Below are 12,500 nucleotides of genomic sequence, written 5' to 3'. Positions count from 1 at the left end.
CCGCAAGGGCAGCCACGCAGCCTGGCGAGAGGCATCGTCTCGTGTAGCGTCGCCCCCGCCCCAACTGGAGTGGCCCAGTTTTTTGAACGGGACGGGAACTGCGAAGCACTTAGACCGACGGCGGACTACGACGAGAACGCCTTAAGCTTCGCCAACGTTTCGCCAACTCGTGCGGGAGACTTTTTCCGCTTCGCGGCAAGTCGTCGCGCCGTGCTCTCCGCATCAACCGCGTACGCAGCGAACCGCAAACGTCGGGCGCAGCCTCCTCACCTCCCTGCGCTTTGCGCGCGAACGTTCCCTGTTCGCGCGGCAAAGCCTGGAGGAGGCACGGCCCCGCAGCGTGTTCGAGCGCCCGGTCTACGGGACACCCTGCTTACTTCGAGGGCAACAAGCGCAACGCAAGGCTGCGATCTCGCGCACTTTGCGCACGGCTGGAGAAGCTTTGCTGGCCGGCTTTCGCTCCTCGTGTTTACCGTGCGTTAAAGTTGCGCGTCCGTGGCTCTCGCAGCTCTTGCGCGCCCGGTCGCAGAGAGGAGTACGCAACCTCGACCGCACTTTCCCTGCAGGCTTCCTTCCGACTCGAAGTCCTGCGGCGGTCTCAACGAGGTGCCACATCCTCAATGCAGTCGGTCGCCCCCGTTTCGGTTGGGCTCTGGCACGACGGTCGCCACCGTCTCGCCCTTGAGTGGCCGCTGTTGGCGCTCGCTGTGAGGTGTTCAGCGTGCTGTCCGTGTTGCCGACGCGGTCAAAACGAGTCGACGGCTCACGTTCCCTTGTGCGCCGAAGGCTCTCTTGATATGTGATCCGACCCTCAGACAGACGAAGCCAAGGGAAGACCCAAGGCCGCAATGTGCGTTCAAAGAATCAGTGCTCAGTGTGTCCTGCAATTCACACCAAGTCTCGCAGCTGGCTGCGTTCTTCATCGACCCGAGAACCGAGTGATCCACCGCTTAGAGTCGTGAAAAAGTGTTTGTTCAATTCCGTACAGTCAAAACCAAACGTTTCTGGCACTCGGCCAAACAGTGGCCAAGAAGGGCGCTTTTCAGCGCACGCTTGGACTCCAAAACTCTGCCGCGCCTTTTTCGGCTGCCGCAAATCGAGCAAACGGTGTGTTTCGGACGGCGTTTCGCTTCCGCTACTTGCGAGTGCTTTCGTGGTCCACCCCTCTATAAATACTCGGGAGGCGTCGAAGCCGGTTCTCCAAGCCGGACCCGTAGGTATCGTTGTGTGCTCGCTCTCATTGGCCCGCCTAACCAGAAAATGCCTGCGGTACACCCATTTGGATAAGAGTGCACGCAGATGCGGGCCTCGACGGCTACACATTTCCTCGGGCGGCCGCCTCCCGGCCTCCGTGGAGCGCGGGATGCACGGTCCCATCGACAAGCCTCTCCCGTTTTTACCGTGGCGTCGCGGTTCACCACGGCGGGCGGGTCGGTCTCCTCCGCATAAAAAGGGGGACCCCCGCTTTTTGTTCCACGAAATCGCACAAGCTTTTTTCGCATCCACGGTTTGCCACCGCACACCAAAATGCCGATCCGGCTGCCTACTTTAGCCAACAGGTGGAGCCAGGCGCGCCGTACTTGCGCGGCACTTCCCACGTCCACCGAAGTCGGTGCCAAGGACCACTTTCGGCGCCGGAGCCGCGTACGAGCCTACTCGAGGCGGAAGAACGAAGCCAGCAAGGGCCTGGCCGCAAGTGCGTTCAATTGTCGGGACGTCCAAGTCCCTCGTTCTTCCGTGCTTCCTCTTTCGGCAAGTCGTTGCGGCACCTTCCCAAAGCGCGCAGACCCGCTAATCGCGACGAGCGCGACGTGGCCGTGCCGCCTTTCCCTCGGCAGCAAGCAAAACGCCTGGCAACGTCGACGCTCCCCTAACCGCGATCTCGCACCGTGTTTCGTGTGGCGAATTCAAAAGCCGGCCGGCGCTGCTGCAACCATTACGGTCGGTACGCATACGCCGCGGAGGGCGGGACGGTCATCGGAGCGTGCGGTTCCTCCATCGAGTACTGCGCACCTCGGCCGTCGCATCGCCGTGCCATGACCGGCCGCGCGTCAACGCGAACCGGTGCCAGCGAGATCCCTCGCCTGCAAGAACCGACCGGCAGCCTCCGTCACCCGAGGACGCGGAGGCGCTTGCCGCGGACGGCGGGACGGTATGCACTGGTGCACAGCGGACCCGTCACATCGCCAGTTCCTTGACCGACCGCCGACGCTTGTGCCGTTCCTCTCGTACTTGGCAGTCGCCGCGCGATTGTCGGGTCTCGTTCTTGCACGCTCGAACGGTCGGGAGGGCACTCGGCTGGCGTTTCGGGAACGCGCAGCCTCGCCTTCTACCGACGTAACCACGACTCGCCGTTCGCGCTCCGCCGCTCCTGTTTACAGTACTAGGCGGCCCCGCAGCGGTCGGGTCGCGCATTTCGAGCGCTTCGAGCCACGGTGCAGTGGCGGGTCGAAAGCCGACCTATGAGTGCGTTGCGCCGTTTGTACCCGCGTCCGCCACCTGGCCGACCGTCCAAGGTCGCGGTGTTGGCGTCCGCTGGGCGCAACAATTTGTCACGGGGTGCCGCTCCACATTCAGGCAGCCCCGTGGGGAAAAGCCGACCCCGCGTCCAAACGGGGTCAGCGGCAGAAAGTGTCGGGCGCAGACGCAGCTGAGGCGCTCACCCTTCACAATCCGTTAATGATCCTTCCGCAGGTTCACCTACGGAAACCTTGTTACGACTTTTACTTCCTCTAAATGATCAAGTTTGGTCATCTTTCCAACAGACCGGCGCAACCGAAAGGCCGCGCCGGACATCGGTCCGAAGACCTCACTAAATCATTCAATCGGTAGTAGCGACGGGCGGTGTGTACAAAGGGCAGGGACGTAATCAACGCGAGCTTATGACTCGCGCTTACTGGGAATTCCTCGTTCAAGGGGAACAATTGCAAGCCCCTATCCCAATCACGAAAGAAGTTCCACGGGTTACCCAGTCTTTTCAGACAGGGATAAAGACACGCTGCTTCCTTCAGTGTAGCGCGCGTGCGGCCCCGGACATCTAAGGGCATCACAGACCTGTTATTGCTCTGTTTCGTGCGGCTAGGAGCCGCTTGTCCCTCTAAGAAGGTTGTAAGGTGCTGGGAACCCCGCACCTATTTAATAGGCTAGAGTCTCGTTCGTTATCGGAATTAACCAGACAAATCGCTCCACCAACTAAGAACGGCCATGCACCACCATCCACCGAATCAAGAAAGAGCTCTCAATCTGTCAATCCTCCCAGTGTCCGGGCCGGGTAAGTTTTCCCGTGTTGAGTCAAATTAAGCCGCAGGCTCCACTCCTGGTGGTGCCCTTCCGTCAATTCCTTTAAGTTTCAGCTTTGCAACCATACTTCCCCCGGAACCCAAATACTTTGGTTTCCCGGAAGCTGCCCGCCGAGTCATTTGAGTAACTCAGGCGGATCGCTGGTTGGCATCGTTTATGGTCAGAACTAGGGCGGTATCTGATCGCCTTCGAACCTCTGACTTTCGTTCTTGATCAATGAAAACATTCTTGGCAAATGCTTTCGCAGTAGTTCGTCTTGCGACGGTCCAAGAATTTCACCTCTAGCGCCGCAATACGAATGCCCCCGTCCGTCCCTCTTAATCATTACCTCGTATTCCAAAAACCAACAGAACAGAAACGAGGTCTTGTTCTATTATTCCATGCAAGTTTATTCAGGCGACTCGCCTGCGTTGAGCACTCTAATTTTTTCAAAGTAAAAGCACCGGCCATCTCGAGGCACACAATGAAGTGCACCAAGAAAGAACCGGCATGATGTTCAGTCCGAGCCGTCGCATCGGGTAGATGCACTACTCGTCTGGAACTGAGATCCAGCTACGAGCTTTTTAACCGCAGCAGCTTTAGTATACGCTATTGGAGCTGGAATTACCGCGGCTGCTGGCACCAGACTTGCCCTCCAATTGATCCTCGTTAAAGGATTTAGAGTGTACTCATTTCAATTACGGGGCCTCAAAAGAGTCCCGTATTGTTATTTTTCGTCACTACCTCCCCGTGCCGGGAGTGGGTAATTTGCGCGCCTGCTGCCTTCCTTGGATGTGGTAGCCGTTTCTCAGGCTCCCTCTCCGGAATCGAACCCTGATTCTCCGTTACCCGTAACAACCATGGTAAGCAAGTAACCTACCATCGAAAGTTGATAAGGCAGACACTTGAAAGAAACGTCGCCGGCTCGTGGCCATGCGATCAGCACAAAGTTATCCAGAGTCACCACACAATACGGGCCGAAACCCGATCGATCTTGGTCTAATAAAAGCACCCGTTACCCAAAGGGCTCCAGGCTCACTGCATGTATTAGCTCTAGAATTGCCACAGTTATCCAAGTAGGAAGAAACGATCTAAGGAACCATAACTGATTTAATGAGCCATTCGCGGTTTCGCCTTATTTCGGCATGTACTTAGACATGCATGGCTTAATCTTTGAGACAAGCATATGATTACTGGCAGGATCAACCAGGTAATCGTTCGACTGCGCGTCCGTCCTCGCCCTCGGCGGGCCGGACGCAGTCTGTGTGCGGCGGAGGCCACCTTCAGGCGCCCCAACACGCTTATTTTGCACTCCGAGATGACGGCGTTCGAGCTCGCTACGGCACAACCTTCCCGAAAGACGAGTGGGAGCCGTGCGGCAAGAAGCACGTTCATGCTCGCTCTTTTTCGTTGCATCGACTCGGTCGCGCCGTGCGGGTTGCCCAAGCCCGCTGCACTGTCGGTGGACCGGCCGGAACTAGCAACGGAGCCGAGACTGCAAAGCCGCCAGACGACGGGTCACGCCCGCGTCTTCGGCGCTTTCGCATCTGAATCGCCCGAGGACGACACGGAACACACCTCGATATCGTGGTAAAACGGCACCGTCCGACAACCAGCCCCTAACGCATCAAGCGGATGAGGCTGCAGACGACTGCCGTGGATTCCCCTGGAGCAGACCCGAGGACACGCTTGACGAGGCCGAAGCCCGCCGCATATCAGACACCCGGTCGCTTTCGCGTACGCCGCTCACGAGAACCCCCACATAATAGCAGCGATAAGTACCCAGACCTCCTTGGGCCCTAATACGAGCGTACTCGAGAAAATTTCACCGCGGGTGTGCCCCGAAACGTGTGGCATGTTGAGCGTGCCACAAGTCTACGTCGCTCTCAAACCCGCCGAGGTCGTAGAATTTGCGACCCTACTCACGAAATTCCCACCGAGGATACGGCCGCAAACGTACCGCACCTTGGGTAGGCCACGAGTTTGTGCAACACTACGCTGACGGCACAGCACCGAGGTCGTGCGCGCACGCACGGGAAAATTCCGCCGCGGTTTCTGCCGAAAACGTGAGGCACCACGACTCTCCGCAAGTTCGCGTCGACTGCGAAAGACCGAAGTCGTGAACGACGTGTCCGCTACTCGCCGCCGACACGCTGGACACCAAACGTACAACGACTCGACGGCGTCGTAGAGGCCCACGACGCGGTTTTCCTTAACGACGTCTCGGCGTGGCACCGACAGGTTAGAACGGCCGACCAACGTTCCCTGTCCGCCGTTCGGCTCAGTCGAAGGGCTCGGCGACTTCGGCAACGCTGCGAAGCCGCACGGTGACGCACGCCATGTCCCCATTTTTTTTTTTCTTTCTGCGTCTGCCGGGGTGCCCCTATAATAGCAGCGATAAGCACCCAGACCGCCGTGGGTCGCTCGCCCCGGCTGACGTGGTTTTTCGTACTCCTGCGGCGGTCGCCGTCAAGCACGTCCAAATACGCTACTTTCGTGGGCGCATTCACGCTCTTTCGCTTCGCCGGAGTGCCAGCACTCACTCTGCCAAAAACGGCGAACATCCGAGCGGCGGTTCCCACTTTTGCGTCGGCGTCGCAAACCCCGCCCCGGCAGACGAGGTTTGCCGTACTCGTGCGACGGTGGCCGGCGGGCACGTCGAAAGACGCCGATATCGTGCGCGAATTGGCGCACCTTGGCTTCACCGGAGTGCCGCCACTGACTCCTCCAAAAACGGCGAAGATCCGAGCGGCGCTTCCCACTTTCGCATCGGCGTCCCGAACTCCGCCCCGGCTGACGCGGTTTACCGTACTCGTGCGACGGTCGCCGGCGAGCACGTGGAAAGACGCCGATATCGTGCCCGAATCGGCTCCGTTCGGCTTCGCCGGAGTGCCAGCACTGGCTCGGCGAAAGACGACGAACATCCGAGCGACGGTTCTCACTATTGCGTACGCGTCGCAAACCCCGCCCCGGCAGACGCACTTTGCCGTACTCGTGCGACGGTCGCCGGCGAGCACGTAGAAAGACGCCGATATCGTGCCGGAATCGGCCCCGTTTGGCTTCGCCGGAGTGCCAGCACTCACTCGGCCACAAACGGCGAACATCCGAGCGGCGGTTCCCACTTAGCCGTCGGCGTCCCGAACTCCGCCCCGGCAGACGCGGTTGCCGAGCTCGTGCGACTAGCGACCGCGAAGCCGTCTCGCGACGCCGCTTTCGTGCGCGGCTCCCACTGCGACCTGGGTCACCCGAGGTCGACGAGCAAAAAAGAATGTCGAAAAAAATTTTTTTTTTTTTTTGCGTCTGCCGGGGTGCCCCTATAATAGCAGCGATAAGCACCCAGACCGCCATGGGTCGCTCGCCCCGGCTGACGTGGTTTTTCGTTTTCCTGCGGTGGTCGTCGTCAAGCACGTCCAAACACGCCACTTTCGTGGGCGCATTCGCGCTCTTTCGCTTCGCCGGAGTGCCAGCACTCACTCTGCCAAAAACGGCGAACATCCGAGCGGCGGTTCCCACTTTTGCGTCGGCGTCGCAAACCCCGCCCCGGCAGACGAGGTTTGCCGTACTCGTGCGACGGTGGCCGGCGGGCACGTCGAAAGACGCCGATATCGTGCGCGAATTGGCGCACCTTGGCTTCACCGGAGTGCCGCCACTGACTCCTCCAAAAACGGCGAAGATCCGAGCGGCGCTTCCCACTTTCGCATCGGCGTCCCGAACTCCGCCCCGGCTGACGCGGTTTACCGTACTCGTGCGACGGTCGCCGGCGAGCACGTGGAAAGACGCCGATATCGTGCCCGAATCGGCTCCGTTCGGCTTCGCCGGATTGCCAGCACTGGCTCGGCGAAAGACGACGAACATCCGAGCGACGGTTCTCACTATTGCGTACGCGTCGCAAACCCCGCCCCGGCAGACGCACTTTGCCGTACTCGTGCGACGGTCGCCGGCGAGCACGTAGAAAGACGCCGATATCGTGCCGGAATCGGCCCCGTTTGGCTTCGCCGGAGTGCCAGCACTCACTCGGCCACAAACGGCGAACATCCGAGCGGCGGTTCCCACTTAGCCGTCGGCGTCCCGAACTCCGCCCCGGCAGACGCGGTTGCCGAGCTCGTGCGACTAGCGACCGCGAAGCCGTCTCGCGACGCCGCTTTCGTGCGCGGCTCCCACTGCGACCTGGGTCACCCGAGGTCGACGAGCAAAAAAGAATGTCGAAAAAAATTTTTTTTTTTTTTTTGCGTCTGCCGGGGTGCCCCTATAATAGCAGCGATAAGCACCCAGACCGCCATGGGTCGCTCGCCCCGGCTGACGTGGTTTTTCGTTTTCCTGCGGTGGTCGTCGTCAAGCACGTCCAAACACGCCACTTTCGTGGGCGCATTCGCGCTCTTTCGCTTCGCCGGAGTGCCAGCACTCACTCTGCCAAAAACGGCGAACATCCTAGTGGCGGTTCCCACTTTTGCGTCGGCGTCGCCAACCCCGCCCTGGCATACGCGGTTTGCCGTACTCGTGCGGCGGTGGCCGGCGGGCACGTCGAAAGACACCGATATCGTGCGCGAGTCGATGCTTCTTGGTCTCGCAGGAGGGCCGCCACTCACTCCTGCAAAAACGGCGAAGATCCGAGCGGCGCTTCCCACTTTTTCGTCGGCGTCGCAAACCTCGCCCCGGCAGACGCGCTTTGCCGTACTCGTGCGACGGTCGCCGGCGAGCACGTCGAAATACGCCGATATCGTGCCCGAATCGGCCCCGTTTCGCTTCGCCGGAGTGCCAGCACTCGCTCGGCCAAAGACGACGAACATCCGAGCGACGGTTCCCACTATTGCGTACGCGTCGCGAACCCCGCCCCGGCAGACGCGGTTTGCCGTACTCGTGCGGCGGTGGCCGGCGGGCACGTCGAAAGACGCCGATATCGTGCACGAATTGGCGCTCCTTGGCTTCACCGGAGTGCCAGCACTCACTCGGCCAAAAACGGCGAACATCCGAGCAGCGGTACCACTTAGCCGTCGGCATCCCGAACTCCGCGCCGGCTGACGCGGTTGCCGAGCTCGTGCGACTAGCGACCGCGAACGCGTCTCGCGACGCCGCTTTCGTGCGCGGCTCCCATTGCGACCTGGGTTACCCGAGCTCGACCAGCAAAAAAGAAGGTCGAAAATTTTTTTTTTTTTTCTGCGTCTGCCGGGGTGCCCCTATAATAGCAGCGATAAGCACCCAGACCGCCGTGTGTCGCTCGCCCCGGCTGACGTGGTTTTTCGTACTCCTGCAGCGGTCGCCGTCACGCACGTCCAAATACGCCACTTTCGTGGGCGCATTCGCGCTCTTTCGCGTCGCCGGAGTGCCAGCACTCACTCTGCCAAAAACGGCCAACATCCGAGCGGCGGTTCCCACTTTTGCGTCGGCGTCGTAAACCCCGCCCCGGCAGACGCGGTTTGCCCTACTCGTGCGACGGTCGCCGGCGAGCGCGTCGAAAGACGCCGATATCGTGCGCTAATTGGCGCTCCTTGGCTTCTCCGGAGTGCCGCCACTCACTCCTCCAAAAACGGCGAAGATCCGAGCGGCGTTCTCCACTTTCGCATCGGCGTCCCGAACTCCGCCCGGGCTGACGCGGTTTACCGTACTCGTGCGACGGTCGCCGGCGGGCACGTCGAAAGACGCCGATATCGTGCCGTAATCGGCCCCGTTTGGCTTCGCCCGAGTGCCAGCACTCACTCGGCCAAAAACGGCGAACATCCGAGCAGCGTTTCCCACTTTCGCATCGGCGTCCCGAAGCCCGCCCCGGCAGACGCGGTTTGCCCTACTCGAGCGACGGTCGCCGGCGATCACGTCGAAAGGCGCCGAATTCGTGCACGAATCGATGCTTCTTGGTCTCGCAGGAGGGCCGCCACTCACTCCTGCAAAAACGGCGAAGATCCGAGTTGCGCTTCCCACTTTTTCGTCGGCGTCCCGAACTACGCCCCGGCTGACGCGGTTTACCGTACTCGTGCGACGGTCGCCGGCGGGCACTTCAAAATACGCCGATTTCGTGGGCGCATTCACGCTGTTTCGCTTCCCCGGAGTGCCAACACTCACTCTGCCGAAAGCGGCGATCATCCGAGCGGCGGTTCCCACTTTTGCGTCGGCTTCGCAAACGGCGCCCCGGCAGACGCGCTCGTGCGACGTACTCGTGCGACGGTCGCCGGCGAGCACGTCGAAAGACGCCGATATCGTGCTCGAATCGACCCCGTTTCGCTTCGCCGGAGTGCTGCCAGTCACGGCGCAGAAAACGGCGAACAAGTGTTTTTTTTTTTTTTTTTCCCTAGAATTTGTGTTATAGAAGGCACATTTGATATCGGACGATAATTTTCAACTTTATCACGCGCACCGATTTTCGTGTAGAGGTTTGCAAGTTTATGGGAATTTCTCCACTTGGAATAATGCGATTTAGTAGTACTACGAGAACTTCATGGATGTACTCAAGGGTACGGGGCAAGTCAGTTACGTCAACACCTGCAGATTTTTTACACTTCAAACTGAAAATTGTTGGTTGTGAGTCCTCGTGTGATATTAAAGGCCGATTCGCTAACACATAGAACAAAGAAAGAAAGGAAGAAAAAACGCCCGCGCTCGCTCAAGAAACCTGGGTTCGCAACAAGTGGCAACAACAAGCAACCGAGCGAGTGCGCCAAAACCCGTGGCGGCCGAACAAACGCGAAGTCCCAACCGCGTCAGCCGGGGCGGCACGGGACAGGAAAAATCACTTCAGCCGGGGCGGCGGGGCACCGAATAAACCTCGTCACCTCGTCGCAGGATAAAAGAGGAAACAAAAAGTCTAAACAGCGTCTGCTGGAGCGAATGCGTAATAAAACAACAACAACAACAAAAAAAAAAAAACACCCGCGCTCAAGAAGTCTGCAATCACCACAAAAGGCGACTGTGACCGAGCAGCGTCAGCCGGGGCCGTGCGGAAACGGAAAAACCGCGACTACCGGGGCGTCGAGGCACCGAAAAATCCACTTCAGCCGCGGCGAAAAAAAAAACAAAAAGAAAGACGGAGGGGGGGGGGGAACCACGTCTGCCGGGGCGAAGGAAAAAAAAAAAACGCGTCTGCCGGGGCGAGCCCGGGTGCGGCACCACCGGGAAAACTGTGGCAAACAGACATGGCGATCGAGTGAGTGGGCCGCCAGCCAGGCTCAGCCAAAAAGTGCAAAGTCCGAACTGCGTCAGCCGGGGCGGCAAAAACCACGTCAGCCGGGGCGGCGCAAAAAACCGCGTCTGCCGGGGCGGCACGAAACCGCGTCAGCCGGGGCGGCGCGAAAACTGCGTCAGCCGGGGCGAAAGAAAAAAAAAAAAAAACGCGTCTGCCGGGGCGAGCCCGGGTGCGGCACCACCGGGAAAACTGTGGCAAACAGACATGGCGATCGAGTGAGTGGGCCGCCAGCCAGGCACAGCCGAAAAGTGCAAAGTCCGAACCGTGTCAGCCGGGGCGGCAAAAAACCGCGTCAGCCGGGGCGGCGCAAAAAACCGCGTCTGCCGGGGCGGCACGAAACCGCGTCAGCCGGGGCGGCGCGAAAACTGCGTCAGCCGGGGCGAGCCCGGGTGCGGCACCACCGGGAAAACTGTGGCAAACAGACATGGCGATCGAGTGAGTGGGCCGCCAGCCAGGCTCAGCCAAAAAGTGCCAAGTCCGAACTGCGTCAGCCGGGGCGGCAAAAAACCGCGTCAGCCGGGGCGGCGCAAAAAACCGCGTCTGCCGGGGCGGCGCGAAAACCGCGTCTGCCGGGGCGGCGCGAAAACTGCGTCAGCCGGGGCGAAAGAAAAAAAAAAACGCGTCTGCCGGGGCGAGCCCGGGTGCGGCACCACCGGGAAAACTGTGGCAAACAGACATGGCGATCGAGTGAGTGGGCCGCCAGCAAGGCTCAGCCAAAAAGTGCTAAGTCCGAACTGCGTCAGCTGGGGCGGCAAAAAACCGCGTCTGCCGGGGCGGCACGAAACCGCGTCAGCCGGGGCGGCGCGAAAACCGCGTCTGCCGGGGCGGCACGAAACCGCGTCAGCCGGGGCGGCGCGAAAACTGCGTCAGCCGGGGCGAGCCCGGGTGCGGCACCACCGGGAAAACTGTGGCAAACAGACATGGCGATCGAGTGAGTGGGCCGCCAGCCAGGCACAGCCGAAAAGTGCTAAGTCCGAACTGCGTCAGCCGGGGCGGCAAAAACCGCGTCAGCCGGGGCGGCGCGAAAACCGCGTCTGCCGGGGCGGCACGAAACCGCGTCAGCCGGGGCGGCGCGAAAACTGCGTCAGCCGGGGCGAGCCCGGGTGCGGCACCACCGGGAAAACTGTGGCTAACAGACATGGCGATCGAGTGAGTGGGCCACCAGCCAGGCTCAGCCAAAAAGTGCTAAGTCCGAACTGCGTCAGCCGGGGCGGCAAAAACCGCGTCAGCCGGGGCGGCGCAAAAAACCGCGTCTGCCGGGGCGGCACGAAACCGCGTCAGCCGGGGCGGCGCGAAAACTGCGTCAGCCGGGGCGAAAGAAAAAAAAAAAACGCGTCTGCCGGGGCGAGCCCGGGTGCGGCACCACCGGGAAAACTGTGGCAAACAGACATGGCGATCGAGTGAGTGGGCCGCCAGCCAGGCACAGCCGAAAAGTGCCAAGTCCGAACTGCGTCAGCCGGGGCGGCAAAAAACCGCGTCAGCCGGGGCGGCGCAAAAAACCGCGTCTGCCGGGGCGGCACGAAACCGCGTCAGCCGGGGCGGCGCGAAAACTGCGTCAGCCGGGGCGAGCCCGGGTGCGGCACCACCGGGAAAACTGTGGCAAACAGACATGGCGATCGAGTGAGTGGGCCGCCAGCCAGGCTCAGCCAAAAAGTGCCAAGTCCGAACTGCGTCAGCCGGGGCGGCGCAAAAAACCGCGTCTGCCGGGGCGGCGCGAAAACCGCGTCTGCCGGGGCGGCGCGAAAACTGCGTCAGCCGGGGCGAAAGAAAAAAAAAACGCGTCTGCCGGGGCGAGCCCGGGTGCGGCACCACCGGGAAAACTGTGGCAAACAGACATGGCGATCGAGTGAGTGGGCCGCCAGCAAGGCTCAGCCAAAAAGTGCCAAGTCCGAACTGCGTCAGCCGGGGCGGCAAAAAACCGCGTCTGCCGGGGCGGCACGAAACCGCGTCAGCCGGGGCGGCGCGAAAACCGCGTCTGCCGGGGCGGCACGAAACCGCGTCAGCCGGGGCGGCGCGAAAACCGCGTCTGCCGGGGCGGCACGAAACCGCG

General features: G+C 60.9%; 2 non-coding genes across 2 annotated transcripts; both read right to left on the bottom strand.

Moving 5' to 3' along the window:
- Positions 1 to 805: 805 nt before the first annotated feature.
- LOC142793472 (5.8S ribosomal RNA) lies at positions 806 to 958 on the bottom strand. Its single transcript, XR_012891563.1, has one exon. It is a non-coding gene; the product is annotated as a 5.8S ribosomal RNA (ribosomal RNA).
- Positions 959 to 2,677: 1,719 nt separating this feature from the next.
- LOC142793462 (small subunit ribosomal RNA) lies at positions 2,678 to 4,492 on the bottom strand. The gene has a single exon (XR_012891556.1). It is a non-coding gene; the product is annotated as a small subunit ribosomal RNA (ribosomal RNA).
- Positions 4,493 to 12,500: the final 8,008 nt, after the last annotated feature.

Source organism: Rhipicephalus microplus, unplaced genomic scaffold (assembly GCF_043290135.1).
Source record: "Rhipicephalus microplus isolate Deutch F79 unplaced genomic scaffold, USDA_Rmic scaffold_300, whole genome shotgun sequence".
NCBI classification, from domain to species: Eukaryota; Metazoa; Arthropoda; class Arachnida; order Ixodida; family Ixodidae; genus Rhipicephalus; species Rhipicephalus microplus.
This window is presented reverse-complemented; position numbering and strand designations above follow the sequence as displayed.